Raw genomic sequence first — 16,934 nt, 5'->3', positions numbered from 1 at the left:
GACAGTGCCATGTGAGACTCGATTAAAGATGTGTGTGTGGTTACCTTCACCCTCTCTCTGGTCTTGCTAGTCCTATGTTGAGAGAGCTCAGCCTCCACTTTGGCTATATAGTTGCATCTCTCACATGTATGTGTGTTTTATGGCAGAAGGAGAGGGTTGTCAGTGTACATGAGGCAACTGTAACAGTGCCTCAGTATTCCCAGGTTCACCAGCTGAGCAGGAGAGGACACTAGCAACTGATCCCTAGACATGCTAGAAGGAATAGACAAAACAATGTTGGAATACAGGGAGATATCAAGCCCCCCAGCCACATCATACTGTTTGATTGACAATAGCTACACATACACCGTGTTTCATAGTGTCATAGTGTACTACTAGGCTATCTGCCCTAGTGCATGTATAAGCCTAGCCATAGTGATGTGGCTATTGCCACCCCTTATAGTGGTAATAAGTGTACAGAATAGATTCTGAATATTGTGCCTCTGACTTAGTAGTGACACATTATGACCCCTTACGTAATTGAATAACATGACTGTGTCTCTGTCTAGTCTGTGCCTCCGTCTCATATGCAGTTGTCCAGATGTCTCCTGAAGAGAGTCAGTGAGGGACTCTGTCAAACATGAACTGGGATACTCTGCTAGAGTGTGAGATGCCTCTGAGTTATGACTCTGTCCCTCCAGCATGTCCTATACATGTATGTGCTGAGGTTCAAATACTCAGCTCTCATGGCTCTGGTGGATTTGGATTGCTTGCAGTGGAGCATGTCCACCAAATCCTGATTGGACATGGTCTTGTATGTCAGGCATAGGTCACCTGTAAGTATGCGGTATGACACTGAACAAAGCTGGACTTCCTCTATTCTGGAAGCATATGACATGTGTTGAAGAACCCTGATCTTCATGGTAGGTACTTTTCGGGTGCAAAGGTGCAAAAGGCAGGATCTGCCCTGTACAAAGCTGAACTAGGTGGGAACAAGGGTCTGTAGGTCAGTAATGTGTCTGTGTAAGAGCTCCATGACTCCTCCCATATCTTTGCAGACAAGGCTGGTTAAGCCTGTGTGGTGGTAGTTGCCATGGTCTGTGGAGGCATCTCCCTTGTGTAGTGGGACCACTGTTGTCGTATGCCAGTGTTCAGGTACATATCCTGTAGCAAGACTAAGGTTAAATAGCAGTTGTATATAAGGGTCCAGCCCCTTCTGGAGTTCACATAGCATGCAACTGGAGATACCAGCAGGTCCCATGGATGCTGTGTACTTGTCTTTGCTGAGTGTGGCTCTCACATGGACATCCAAGATGACAGTGAGGTTACATACAGCAGTGATAACTATCTTGTTTTGGGGGTGAGGGAGGGGGTAAATCGCACTGAAGCTGTCCACCGGAATGATGCCAATATCTGTCAGGTCACTGGAATATATGTTGTTGTGTACCAACTCTGAGCATATCCGAGGGTTCACAACCAGGTGTCTGACATAACTGAAGAAAGCAGTGTGGTTACCTTCATTGTCTTTGGTGATTTATGTCCCCAAGTTGACCTTGCATGTCTTTATGAGATAATGTAGCTTTCTACTAGTGCTGATCACAGCTGTCTTCCCTTTTGGAGATGTAGCTCTGTCTTGCATTAGTAGCCCTCATCTGTCATACAGTTTGTTTATGGCTGGGGTCCACCAGACAGGACACTTTCCCTTTGTGGAGAGGGTCCTGTTTTCAGTTGTGATTGTATGGTCCATGCTGTCTGACATCTAGCTAAGGGGAGGTCATTCTGGTTCTGCAGTTATCTTTCATCAGCATTAGAAATGACCACAACAGCCTCTGTGGGGTGTACCTCATGCACACACATCCAGCACCTGTAAAGTCCACAACAGTACCTCACCAGGAGTATGACAGAGCTGGAACACATGTAATGTGTAGTCTGATTAAACAGAGTGCAGCTCCACACACTGCCATGCTGTCCACCCAGATGCAAGCTGTGCCTGATGTAGAAAGCCATGTCCAAGCTGGAATCAATGCACATGCTGCACCTTGTACAATCTGAATGGCAGGGAGCTATGCACGTGACGGACCTGAACCCCAGCACTGACATATATAGGACAGGCTGTACTGCATTATCCAAAACACAGAAGCCACCCCCACACATGAGTGAACTACCAGTACAGGTTGTCCATAGAGACACTGGTTGAGTCCCCTCAACAGGAATCCTAATGAGTGGATGGGAGATGGGAGGTTTACCCTGGGTATCAATGTTATGTCACAGGTAGACAGAGGCACAGTATACTAAACAAGACATATGACATGTCAAACTACGCTTACAATGTGTTGATGGACAAACACATTCTCCGACTAGCATTAGGTCAAGATACCTCTTGAACACAGCCAGCAAGGTGCTCTGCCTCAAATGGACTAGGATTGTATTCCACAGCATAGGGAGTTTGAGTGATAACTCCATCCCTCCAACATGTCCAACATACATCCCTGCTAAGGTGTAAGTCACCTGCACTAGTGGTTCAGGTGGATCTTCTGAGTCTGAGGTGGAGCATGTCCATTAATCTCTGTTTGGACATGGCCTCGCATGTCAGGCACATGTCACCTCTAAGCAGACGGTATGTGAGTGAATAGAGTGTGAGTGTCTTCAATCTGGCAGCATATGACAGCTGTTGGGGTTCCTTGATCCTTTAGGTGGGGACAGTCAGGGTGTCTCCAATTGCTGCAGATGTTGGGTGAGATACAGCCAGAATAGGGCATTCGACTTGATCACCGGTCTGATAAGTGAAGAGTACAGGGGAACAATGACCCACTAGATCTGGATGTGAATCCCATCCTGATCAGGTGGGCAATGTAGAAGGTCTTCCTAGCCACTTTAGCAATGTGAGTCACAGAAGAATGGCGACTGTCAACCTGGGTCCCCAGGTCCATGATAACCTCCTCTGTGCTTAGAGGATTGCCACCTATATGGTAGCTTGGGGTCACCTTGCTTTTCCTGAAGGGTATGTCTACACATGTTGTGCACTTTGACTTCAGGCCATGGCCCTGGCACCAGCTATCAGTTACTGTGAGTCCCTTCTGAAGGATATCTGTGTGTGATGCACTGTCCACTATGGTGCCCAGTGTGCAGTCATCTGCTAATATTGTCATCCAAAGTCCTCCCATGTTGGCCTGTACTTCTGGGAAGTACATGACAAACAATGGGGGCCAAGGACTGAGCCCTGTGTGACACCACCCATGACCAGCCTGGAGTCTAACATAGTGCCAGCAACTCTAACCCTGTGGGTCCCGTCCTTAAGCCAGTTTGCAACCCATCTTGTGACATATGGGTTTACATTTCAGTTGTTAGGGTTTTCCACAATACCTGAGTGGGGTATTGTGTTGAAAGTGTTTGCAAGGCCAAGGGAGGCTGTATGGACTGCCTTTCCCCAACAATGGCCTAAGTGACCAATTTGAAGATGTCAACCCAGTACAAAAGGCATGATCTGCCCCTGACCAAGCCAAAATGGGATGGGTACAATGTCTGCATGTCCCCTATATCTTTGTTTATGAGCTCAATTATGATCCTCTCCATAGATTTGCAGACTACACTTGTTAAGCTTATGGGGCAGCAATTAACAGGGTCTGTAGAGGCACTGCCTTTGTGCAGATGTGCACAACTGGACCCTAACCAGGCTGTTGTGCACACTATGGAAATGTAAAGCAGTGATAGGACTAAAGCCCAGGATACTGACCACCACAGTGAAAGTACTGAAACACTACACTAGACAGTGCTACAGTGTTAGGTCAGTATGAACGGATGTTGACAATTGTGTGCAAAGTATCCCATGCAAAACCTGCAGGCACAGTATACTCCCTGTTTTGTTCACACAAAGCATTCGGACAGTAACTACACAACATGGCACAGAACACACAACCATAAACTGGAGGTATTTGTTGAAGGTCACACTCATCCACAAATGTGATGGGCTGCAGAGTTCAACATATGTAAAGCCCACACTGGGCATGCTCACACACTTAGATAAATGAGACATCTTTCACACAACATGCCACGGGAAGGCTGAACTGGGCATGCTCACACACTTGGTCCAAATGTTACCCCTAGCAAATGTGAAAACACACCAGAGGATGCTCATCCCCCTTTCTAGACACTGATCATGTAAGCACCCTATAAGTATATTGGAGAAAAGGATTCTCTCAGTAATCCGAATAGCGCGCTGTGCTAGTGCGTCTGTCTGTAGTGTCATAACATAGTTAGGTAGGGGTTTGAATCCAGCAGGTGGCAAGTGTGTGTGAAGGGGGGTAAGTGTAAGTGTGTATGAAAGAAACATCCCTTTTGGCAACTGGGAAAACACACCCGAGGATGATCATTCCACTTTCTAGACTCTGATGATGTCAGCACCCTATAAGTATATTGGAGAAAAGGATTCTCTCAGTAATCCGAATAGCGCGCCGTGCTAATGCGTCCGCCTGTAGTGTCATAACATAGTTAGGTAGGGGTTTGAATCTAGCAGGTGGTAAGTGTGTGTGAAGGGTGTAAGTGTGTATGAAAGAAACATCCCTTTTGGCAACTGGGAAAACACACCAGAGGATGATCATTCCACTTTCTAGACTCTGATGATGTCAGCACCCTATAAGTATATTGGAGAAAAAGGTTCTCTCAGTAATACGAATAGCGTGCCGTGCTAAGGCGTCCATCTGTAGTGTCATAAACATAGTTAGGTAGGGGTTTGAATCCAGCAGGTGGCAAGTGTAAGTGTGTATGAAAGAAACATCCCTTTTGGCAACTGGGAAAACACACCAGAGGATGATCATTCCACTTTCTAGACTCTGATGATGTCAGCACCCTATAAGTATATTGGAGAAAAGGATTCTCTCAGCAATCCGAATAGCGTGCCGTGCTAATGCGTCCGTCTGTAGTGTCATAACATAGTGAGGTAGGGGTTTAAATCCAGCAGGTGGCAAGTGTGTGTGAAGGGGGGTAAGTGTGTATGAAAGAAACATCCCTTTTGGCAACTGGGAAAACACACCAGAGGATGATCATTCCACTTTCTAGACTCTGATGATGTCAGCACCCTATAAGTATATCAGGGGAAAGAAAACTCCCCCAGTAATGCGAATAGCGCGCTGTGCTAATGCATCCATCTCTAGTGTCTTAACATAGTTAGGTAGGGGTTTGAATCCAGCAGGTGGCAAGTGTGTGTGAAGGGGGGTAAGTATCCCTTTTGGCAACTGGGAAAACACACTACAGGATGCACATGCCCTTTTCTAAACGATATCACAATTATGTATGGCTTTTGATTACAGACATGCCATGTGTGTTGTGCACACACACAGAATGCCCATGTGTGTGGGTTGTCCCTCAGAATAATGCATGACATTGATTACACTGGTTATGGCAATGAACACATGATGTATGTGTGTGCCAAATACACATATGTACCTGTGACTTTCAATAGTTACCATGTGTGATGCCTGCCACATGTGAATACATGGTATTTGCACAGGGTAACATTATGACTGTGGTCTTCTGTGCAGATGCTGCATGTGGGTTGTGTATATACAGTGTGAGATGTAGATGCTATCAGCCTAGTAGTGAGGGATGCACACCTGGTCTGGGGCATAAAGTCTACATGTTGTTAATGTACAGGAGCTGCATGTTCTCACCTGTTGTGGGAGTGGTAAGACAGTATTCCATAGCAATGCAGTGACTGCATGCTAAGAACCATTCAGCTAGGGTGTTGTAGCTACACTTATTCATTAGCATTCAGTAATTTGTTGGAATCCCTGGTGAGGGTCTGATGCCAACCAAGGTCAGGGTCTACCAGCCTGTGTCACTTGCTCAGTGATCCCTTCCATGTTCCCTATCATGTATCCCAGTGAGCGACATCCCACATCAGCTGTGGTGGCATGGACAATGACTGAGTCATATGTGTCCATGCATCTGACTGACTTGTATGTTGTTGTTACAGTTTGGCCATGTGTTTCCATCTCATACATGTGATGTACATCAATGGGTAGGGGATAGGGTTGACTGTGTACATGTGGCAGCTGTGACATTACTACATGACACACATATTCCACAACTGTACCATAGAGGTGACTGACAACTGACCTTTGCACATGCTACTGGAGTATTGAGATTACATTGGTGATTGACAGCACATAGGGCCAATGGTGAAAATGAGACATAGGTCCATAGGTTCGTACAGGGATATCTGCCCAGGGCATGTATCCACCTAGCCAGAATGTGCGTGCCTTTCAACATGCATTGTGAATCTGTCTTGCTATGCCCTTTTCCAAGGTTAGTATACTGTGCCTCTTTCTCACAGTGACACATAAGTGATACCCAGGGTAACCCTATAATGTCACATCCAGTCATTAATATCGCTCTTGAAGATAGTCACTGAGTCAGTCCGCCTAACCTCTATTGGGATAATAATCAGGAATGAAGGGAGCCTCTGAGTTGTGAATGTGCCCTCCACCATGTCCTATGTATATCACTCCTGAGGTTCAAGTATTTCCAGCGTGTATCCTGGTGGGATCTGGATATTCTGAGATGCAGCATGGCCATTACGTGAGGGTATGACCTGGCCTTCTATGTCAGGCACAGATTGCCTATGAAGAGGCAGTATGTCACTGAGTAGAGCTGCTGCTACTTTAACCAGTCAGTATGTGGCATCTGTTTGAGCACTTTGATCCCCTTGTCGAGGTACTTATGTGGTAGCCCCAGTTGCTGCAGGTGTCTGGTAAGGTGCATGCCGACAGGTTCATCATAGTCAATTATGGGCATGATGAGGGATGAGTAAAGGGGCACAATGTCCTCCCTGGCCTACATGTGGATCCCATGATGATGTGGCCCATATAACATGCTTACCTAACCACTTTGTCCATGTTGTTGTCAAATGGTAGAATGCTATCAACCTGCATACCCCAAGGTCCATAATTCCTTGGTCTGCACTTACTGGATTAACACATATGTGGTACATTGTGGTCACTTAGTGTTTGACAAGGGGATGACTATACTCTTTCTGTCATTCACGTTGAGGCCATGGCTGTGGCACAAGTCATGTGTTTGCAAGAGTCCCATTTGGAGGATGCGTGTGTTAGCTGTTGAGTTGATTATGGTGTTCGGTCTGCAGTCACCTGCGACTTGCTGAGCCACAGTACTTCCATGTTGGCCTGTACCTATGACAACTATATAATGAACATGACAGCTCCTAGGGCTGTGCCTTGTGGGACACCACTTGTACCAGGTTGGAGGCTGACATGGCTCCAGCAATTCTACCATGTGTGTTCTGCCCTTGAGCCACTGTGCAATACCCATAGTGACATAGGGGTTAATATGTACACTGGTGAGCTTCCTAGAATGCACAAGTGGGGTATTGTATCCAAGGCTTATGCAAGGTCCAGGTAGGCTGTGTGGACCTCCTACCCCTTGACAGTGGCCTTGGTGACTGTTTCAAACAAAGCAAACAGGTTTGATAGGCAGGATTTTCCATTGACAAAGCCAAACTGTGTATGGTGACATGTCTGTAGGTCCACAATATCTAGATATGTGAGGTTCATGATGATCCTTGCCATAGCTTTGCAGACAAAGCTAGTCAGACATATGGGGCGAGTAGTGTCCAGTATCCGTGACGGCACCACCTGCATGTTGAGGGACCACTGTTGCTGTATGCCACTCTCTGGCCACATATCGTGTATTAAGGCTGGGATTGAACAGTGGTGTTATGTCTGGGTGTAGTTCTTCTTGTGGTTCATGTAGGACACAGCCTGGGACACTGTCTGGTCCCATTGATGCAGTGTTTATTGCTTTGGGAAGGGCATCTCTTACCTGAGCATCTGTGATGTCAGGGGGGGAAGCACTGTGCTGCGAGACATGTTCCCTTTTGGTGTGGTGGGGAGAGAAGGCAGCATTGAACCTGTCCACTAGGATGATGGCAATGTCTGTGTGTTTTATATTTTGTGTGACATATTGTATTACCTCTGAGCATATCTGGGTAGTACCACCCAGGTTACTAACATAACTACAGGCAGCCTTGTGATTATCCTCAGTGGCCTGTGGAATCCTCTCTCAAAGATGGCCTTAGACAATCATATGGGTGCCTGTAGTTGTCTTCCAATACTCATCAGTGGTGCCTTCACATTTTGGGAGGTTGTTGTATCATGTAGTGGCGTCATCCTTCTATTGTATAGTGTGTTTATGGCTGGTGTCCGGCGCCCAGGACATCTGCCTTTGGAGAATTGGGTCATGCTTTCATATGTGACTTCATGATCCATGCATTCCTGAATGTGTCCACAGAATGCCTCATACAGGTATCTGCAGTCTGGTCCATATTTTCAACAGGCCTTGGGCCTTTGAAGGTTTCCACATCATTTATGAGGGGTGTGCACTTGCTTGACATGAGCTGTTGACAGACGTGCCACCCTCCAGACAGAGCAAGGGGAGGGTCACAGTCAGCTACCTGTTGGGACGTACCTCCCTGGACCACATGGAAAGCGACACAGAGGAGCTCTTACAGCACCCTCTCAAACTCAGGTCTCCCACACAGCCTTCATGCTGACACAGGAGAGTTTAGATTACTCTGCAAACACCATCATACTGGGTGATGCCAGCTACCTAAACATAGACTTTGAACATTACACAAGCCACAATACCCAAGCTCTAAGGTTCCCATTGATCAGACATTCTTTGGCTATGGAACAGGTAACCAACCTTCCCACAAGAGGGGCAGATATACTAGAGCTGATCTTTACAAACATGAGTACAAACTGCTCACCACTGGGAGTATATCCCTCATTGTTACAATCAAACCATATACTAATCACACTGGAGTTCTGGATCCCCCACATATGCAAACCTCCAACACATCAATGTGTGTGTGTGGGAAATGTCCCTATTAGCAACCGTGACAGTATCGTACAGGATGTAGATCCCCCTTTTGAAACACTGATGATGTCAGGACTGTATAACTATATCACCTGTAGTAAAGTCCTCCAGTAATTTGCATAGCGCACTCTGCTAATGCGTCTTTCTTCAGTGCCATAACATAGTTAGGTAGGGTTTTGAATCCTGCAAAGGGAATGTATGTGTGTTAGTATGAGTGTGGTTTATGTGTGTGCACTATGCTGGGAGGGTTAACTGCCTTTTGCCACCTGGGAGAACACACTACAGGGTGCACATCCCTCCTCCTACACACAGATGATGTCAGCACCCTCTAAGTACAGCATTAGTAAAGATTTCTCCAACTACTGCAAATAGCACACTCTGCTAATGTGTTTGTTTCTACTGTCATTGCACAGTTAGGTATGGGTTTGAATCTTGCAAATGGAAAGTATGTGTTTTACTGTTGGTGGGGTTAGTGTGTGTGCACAATGATGGGGTGGGATGTGGCTTTTGCCACATGGGGCTATGCACTGCAGGGTGGTCATTACCCTTAACAAGCAGTGATGATGATAGCACCCTATACAAACAAAACTACAAAACAGAAGGTGGTGGTACTGATAACACATGTAAGGTAACACTTCTTCAAGTAATGTCCACAAAACGGAGTAGGATAATCAAACAATTATTTTATTCTATACAGACAACATGACAACAGACAACTAACTGCCAGTACTCAGTATAGTGTTACATGCTACTGTAACACGCACATGTAGCCGAATATACCTAGATAGTGTTCTGAAGCCTGAATGTGGCAAGTGTGTGGATGTGGGATGTGTCTGTGTGTGCATTTCCGTATGGGAAACATGTTTGCTGTGGCAATCAGGGTACTACAGTACCTGATGCACATTACATCTTCCAACTGATGAGGTTGCCTGCACCCTGTGAGTACAGGTAGAGAAGGGGATGCCAGTAGTAAACAACATAGTGCACTTCTGAAATGTGTACCTGTCATGTATCAACAGCTACTCATGTAGGGTGATAAATAATGGGAATGGCAGGTGAGCGTGTGCATGTGTGTGGGTAGCAGGGTGTGTATAAATGCATGTGTGACAGAACAGATACATGTAGCTGAATCTACATAACAGCACAAGATGTGCATTGCCATAGTCAATGTTAGCATGTGATGGTGTGCAGCTGGTACACTTTGTTAAGTAGTATGGGTGCAGATAACAATTGAGGACATTCATACAGTTACTGCAGCAAGACTGCTGGGATATACACACATTAATACTGCAACAGTCAACAGTTACCAACATGTTACTACTTATACACATCTATGTAGTCACCCTGTGCATCAGCAACGTGTTTACCTTTACCTGCACCGATGTTGTAGTATGCAGGAGGTGGCACAGTGTCATCATATGCACAGGGTGTGGGTTAGGTATGCCCAAGCCGCCACTGGTAACACCAATTGACATGTGTGTGTATGTGTGTTTGTGAGGGCAGCAGTACAGGGTGGACCGTTGTTGGTGCAGTGTGTGTGTGTATGTGTTTGCCCTAGGTGTTAGGTGTCTGCATGTGTGTAAGCACGCACACAGTCCCACATAATGGCTGCCATGTACAGGGTTTTGTGGACAGCCACAGACTGCACCTGTGAGGTCATCCAGATCAGTGTCTGTGGGCACGGACACGGTACCTGTGCCGGGCAGGGTGCTACGGGCATCCGTACTAACCCAGACTGGGTACTGTCATCGAAGCAGGGGTGTGTTGACTGGACACAGTTCCCTGTTGGGACTGTCCAGAGCCACGTGCACGTGGTCTCCTGGGGCGTCTGGATGACAGCACAGACCCAGCATTGCTGGGGCTGGTGCTGGCACTTGAGGCACGCGAGTGGGCCCGTTGTCGTCCGCGGCCACTGCCAGCTGGTGCTCTTGCTGGCATACGGCCACGTCGACGTCGCAAACGCACACCATCACCCTGGCCCATGGACATCTGGTTGTGAAGCAGCTGTTCTATGCCCCCACAACGTCTGTCAACGACATCTGTGAAGTTACAGATAGCATTCGCAACATCATGCATGCCGTCTGTCATGGCTATGCGACATGCTCTCAGCTCCCTCAGACCCTGTCTGGTGTACCTTTCCATACGTGCCTGTGCCTGCATGACAGTTCTAAACATAGTGGAGGTTGACATACCTCCTTGGGCACGTCGGCCAGAGGCAGTACGGCCACGGATGCCCCCACGAGAACCCATGGGCGACTGTCTGCGTGGTACCAGTGGAGGCCTCTGCACATGGCTGCCTTGTGAGGATGCATGTACCACAGGTACCACATTACCCTGATCTATGCCCACTGCTGACTGTCCATCACCTAGGGACAATGGTGACAAAGGATGTAACGGCAGGATGACTGTGCGCATTGACGGGGTTGAAAGCTGTGTACTGTCAATTGGGTGACCAATGGCGGACCCAGACACACCTTCCTGCACCATTACAGACATTTCATCATCATCAGTACCTGGGGCACAAGATTCAGGTTCCCTGCTGCAGGTCACCAGAGCAGCACCAGAACCTACGGGAGGAAAACATGGAACACAGATTACAGTCTCAATACATATTTGAAAGAGATGCACTTCAATACTAATGCACACATTCAGAAATGGACACATGCACTCATGGACACTAACACACATGCACACTTGGGCACAGGCACACTTGCACACATGCACACCCCACAGTAAACACACACATCAGTACCGTGTTACACTACTCAATTTACTACCTGTCAATTACAGTTATTGTGAACACAGTCACCAGCATGTCTACTACAGAGTTACACTACTCTTCCTAGTTTTATAAATTGTTTTACAGATAATGTTAAAAAGACTCATCAGCATGTATGGCCTGCCTCATTGCTAGATGGGAGGGATCTGGAAGTGTGAAGAGAGTAATGTCAGTGGGCACATGTGTGCCATTCGTTTTGCACATGATACAGTACAGTAGTACACTAGTTCCCTTATACACATCAGCTGCACATCATGTCTGTATATATATCATGATGACAGATACATACCACATGCACACCTTATGCGTGCATGAAGTAACAGCGTACAGAACAGTCATATGTACATACCAGGAGTTAACTCTAATCTCACCCTTACCTCTCTTCAAACGTCAACTCAAACTGTACTTCCAAAACCACTGGCTTTGTTCTTCTTGGAGTCCAGGCTAACGTCCCTCTCCCTACCCTCTCTTCACCTTTAACCCCTCATTGTGCATAGAAACTAGCTTCTACCCTGTTTCTTTCACCTTGATGTCCTTCTATGCTCTGACCTACTTCTCCCATCCCTCCCACCTCCTCTTGACTGTCTTCCTTCTTTTCCTCACTTCCCTTCTTGACTCCTGCCTCTTCCATATCATTGTATCTGTCATACTCCTTCTACTTCTCTACCCTTCTGAGCCCTAACTATTATGTATATGGCTTTTGCCTTATTGCATAACCATTATGCTTTAGGTAGGATTGCTTTGAAACCAACGGTACATTGTGTATGACTCTAAACTGTTTGACTTCCTTACATGTATGTTGATTTAATTAACAGGCTGGTGTACAATTCTATTATGTTGGCTGTCTGTATTGACAACTTGTCTGTCTGCCTTTATTACGTTATGTGTGGAGCTTTTCTCCACAGGCCTCTACTGAAAATGAACTTATATCCAGCTAGACTATCTGGGTCAACAAATGTAAAAGTAATAACAATAAATGAATATGGCATCTTACCTGCACGCCGCTGTCTTGCTGCTGTGTGGATCCAACCTCCATCAGGATGCATGCTTGTTGCTGTTGTTCTGGGGCTGGATCCACAACACTTAGCAGTAGCCCCTCCTGTCTGGTGAGGGGGGATGTGGCCACCCCCACCTGTGGCAACCTGTTGCCTGCGGATATCTGCAGCACGCTGGCGGACATTTCTTATCAAATCACTGCAGTGATGTCTCACCTGCTCATATGTCCTATCATGCATGCCAACATCATTTATCCTGCTAACAAGGTTTTGCCACAGTGCAGACCTCTCCTGCTGATTCTGGGTGGTGCGTGAGAACAGGATGGCATAGTCACGCACCAGGCTCTGGTGGATCACATCATCCTCTGCAGCAGAGTAGGCAGGATTCCTTTTTGGTGCCATGTCTATCTGGAAAGGTACACAAACAGGTTATCAGCATAGTATCTCAACAATACATGGTACACATTCTATACTAGCAGTGTTAACTTCTACTTATTACTGATTGGTTAAAACCTGATTACAGTGTAGCTATCATTCTTTGTCATTTGTACTAAGTACTTGGCCTTCAGACCAGTTGTTTTACATTAGGGAGGTTGGTGGCAAGCACTGTGGTGGCAGGACACATATCTTTCATCCATTGAAGTTGGGAACTGCTGATTGTGGGCCCAGTGTACAAGTGTATTACTTCTGGTATGGGCAGTTGGCCTTCAGGCCAGTTATTTAACATTAACAAGGTTTGTGGTCTGCACTCATGTGTGACAATAGGCTGTACTCTGCCATTCATAGCTGGGGACATCTGGTTTCAGGTTTATAGTGCCTGCATATCTGAGCTGTATCTTACTGACATTGCTACACCTTGTTTGTTGTAGCAAACACTACATCCAGGCCTCCTGGATCTACCTTTGTTTATATGCTTGTTATCTGTTAGCTTGTTATTTCACTGGTATGCTACTTCCACATAGTACACATCTTCTCAACACATCTGTGACTCACTACTGTTATCTGCATTGCTTACTGTACGTACTTCCATGTTACACATGACAGCAAGTGACTGCTTGTCATTGTTGCATTTACTTCATTGTGACACATTGCACTTAGATTACCTGGCATTTGCTCACTGACACTTTTATATCAGTCAGCAGTTGTAGGTAATGTCAGTACACCCTCACTCCCCACTGGACCTTGTTTTCAATCATTAGTGATTACAGAGTTCACAATAGTATTCTAGCATGTCCAGAGGTCAGTTGTCAGTTCCCTCCCAGTCCAGCTGGTGAGTGTGGTACTCCAGAGACAATGTTAGAACAGATGCATGTACACAGACAACCCCTCCTCCTAACAACAAATTCAAACTCATGTGAGTGATGCAACCATATACCAGACTGGAGGCTAGGCTCTGTCTACTCAATACCGCCATAACCAGTCACGTGGCAAAGGGGATCACTCACTACACTTCCAGTCTCACGTAGACCTACCACAACAGCGGACCTAACACATGATCACACATGATCATACTTGTAGGCTCAGACCACAGCTCTGCCTATGCAGCAGAGACCTCCTAAGCAGACATCCAGGCAACCACTACCACATAAACGAACATGTGCAACACATATCACACAAAGCCAATGTGCTGAACACTCACAGCCATTAACAGTTAACAACACACCTCATACACCTGTACTAGGTGCCTCTATCATCAGGCACACTCACATCACGTTCACCAGGCTTAACGAGGTGAGGGTCATGGTGTGCAGCCTGTCAGGCACTATGACCTGCCACATAACACAAACACTCAGGTAACCCCAAGGCAGGTACAGGTATGACTCAATCAATGTCCATGCTGCTGTGAATGGCCTGACACATTCCTCCCTGGACTACATGACATGAGACATTACAGAGCTCTCTGAGCACGTAGCCTGAGACAGTTTGACCCTGACCTTGAGTAGCATCCTACCCTCACCTAGAACGATGCCACAATATCAAGGCACGATGATCCCTTCCAACAATTGACTGACATACTGGTGTCATTCACAGGTGTGCCAATGCCTGCCATCTTGGGGTGGTATGCTTTGCTAGGGACAGCTTGCACTTGTCACCACAGTCCTATTGACATTTGGCGGAGCCTCCTGCTACACCCATAGTGCCTGTATTAGGCAAGGCTCATAAGGCAAACCCACATCCATTTGTATCACAAAGGATGAGGAAGTAAGAGTGATGCTACTCAATACTGGACGTCTAGACCCAAGGATGCACGCACCCAAAACCCTACCTAGCATTCTGGACATCGATATCTGTGCAGTAACATGAACCTGTTTCAGGTTTCACAGGAGCACACCAGTACTACCACGTTATAGCTGTTACCATTCTTGTCGGCCCCAACACTTGAACAAGGGAGGCGGAGTATCAGTATTCAATGCAGATTCCCACGCCTCCACATTGGTGGCACAGTACAACATAGGTGTTAGGCCATTGAGTACAGAAGACGTAGTTGGGGACCTGGGGAAGAAACATGGTAGCGGTCTGTCATTTGTCTACCACATGGCCAACGTGGATTGACAGACATGTTATATAGCCCAGCTAATCATGACTGATTCACATGTATGGCAGGGAGGTCATTGTGCCTCTGTACTCATCCATCATCAGGCCTATAATTGCATAATGCACCTTTTGGGATGTACCTAACCAGACACCTACAGCAACTGGTACAGGACAACAGTACATCATCAAGGATATGCAATGGCTCACACAGATGTCATATGCTGCCCAGGTAAAGTGAATCCAGCTGGACTCAGTGGCATACTGCCTGTTCAGAGGCAATCTGTGCGTGCCATATACAGCCATGTCCTACCTAGCAGTAATGAACGTGATGCACCTCAGGCAATCAGAGTCCCATACAGCCACATGCTCAGGAGAGCTGGACCTCAGCACTGACATACATGGACATGCTGGAGGGGCATATTCCTAACCGAGAGGCTCCCTTCACTCTGTAATGAGCTCACACTACTGGTTAGGCAGAGTCCCTCATTGACTCTCTTCCATAGGAATCTGGATGAGTGGATGGAGATCATAGTTGTACCCCAGGTATCACTTCTATGTCACTGTTAGACAGAGGCACAGTATACTAAAGTCGGACAAGGGCATAGCAGCATAACTTGTGATTGGGTGGCAAAGACAAACACATTCTACTAGGCTTACCAATGCCCTAGGGCAAATAGCCTAGTATGAACCTATGAACTGTTCATTCTCAACTGTTCGAGCTCATTACAGAGTGAAGGGAGCCTCTCGGTTAGGAATTTGCCCCTCCAGCATGTCCATGTATGTTCTATTCAGTCGCTTACCGCTTGCTCAGAGGTGACCTTTGCCTAACATATAAGGCCATGTCAAACCCAGATTTGATGAATATGCTTCACCTCAAAAAATCTAGATCCATCAGAGCCACAAGGGCAGGAGACTTAAACCTCGACACGGCTATTAATAGGACATGCTGGAGGGATAGATTCATCACCCAAAGTCTCCCTATGCTGTGGAACAAAATCACGGTATATGTGAGGCAGAGCACCTCGCTGGCCTTGTTCAAGAGAAATCTTGACCAATGGATGGGAGATCACAGATATACCCCAGGGATTACCTCAGTGTCACTGCTCGACAGAGGCACAGCAAAATAATGGGTATGGTTCCCCATACTAAAGGGGTGGTGCTGGGCTAGGCTTGTAAATGCCCTCGGGCAGATAGCCTAGTATGAACCTATGAACATGTGTGTACTGCTATAGTACTTCTGCCATATGTTGCATGTGTGTGTGTTGTGGGGATGCACAGGTAATGGCCAGATACGCCTGCACAGGTGACACGACTGACACATTCTGGGTGTTCATCCATACATACTGGATGTGTGCTGCCATCCAACCCTGTGATGTGGACACACATTACTCAGCCTGGATATACATATCCGAACAACACCACAAGCACAGTACACTACCTTGCTATGTATGCATGTTATTACACAGTTATTCAGTAGTTATGACAGTGATGCTATCCATGCAGCCCACTGGGCCAGTGGAAGCCACAACACACACCGCCAGCACCTTTGCATATGCTTACCACAGACATCCCACATACTGCATGTACTGTGCACACAGTTATCTAACCCAGAACAACTGCACACCACTTATTAATCCTGTCCAGTGGACTACAGATACAGGCATATTGTATAACAATAGTAGGAGGCTACTGCAGCACAGGGCAGATTCACATGACGGTAAGGCATCTGTTGTCTGCAGTGTTAAGATGCTTCA

Source organism: Protopterus annectens, chromosome 2.part2 (genome assembly GCF_019279795.1).
Source record: "Protopterus annectens isolate FY-2018-M chromosome 2.part2, PAN1.0, whole genome shotgun sequence".
Taxonomy (NCBI): domain Eukaryota; kingdom Metazoa; phylum Chordata; order Ceratodontiformes; family Protopteridae; genus Protopterus; species Protopterus annectens.
Note: the sequence above shows the minus strand (reverse complement) of the source record.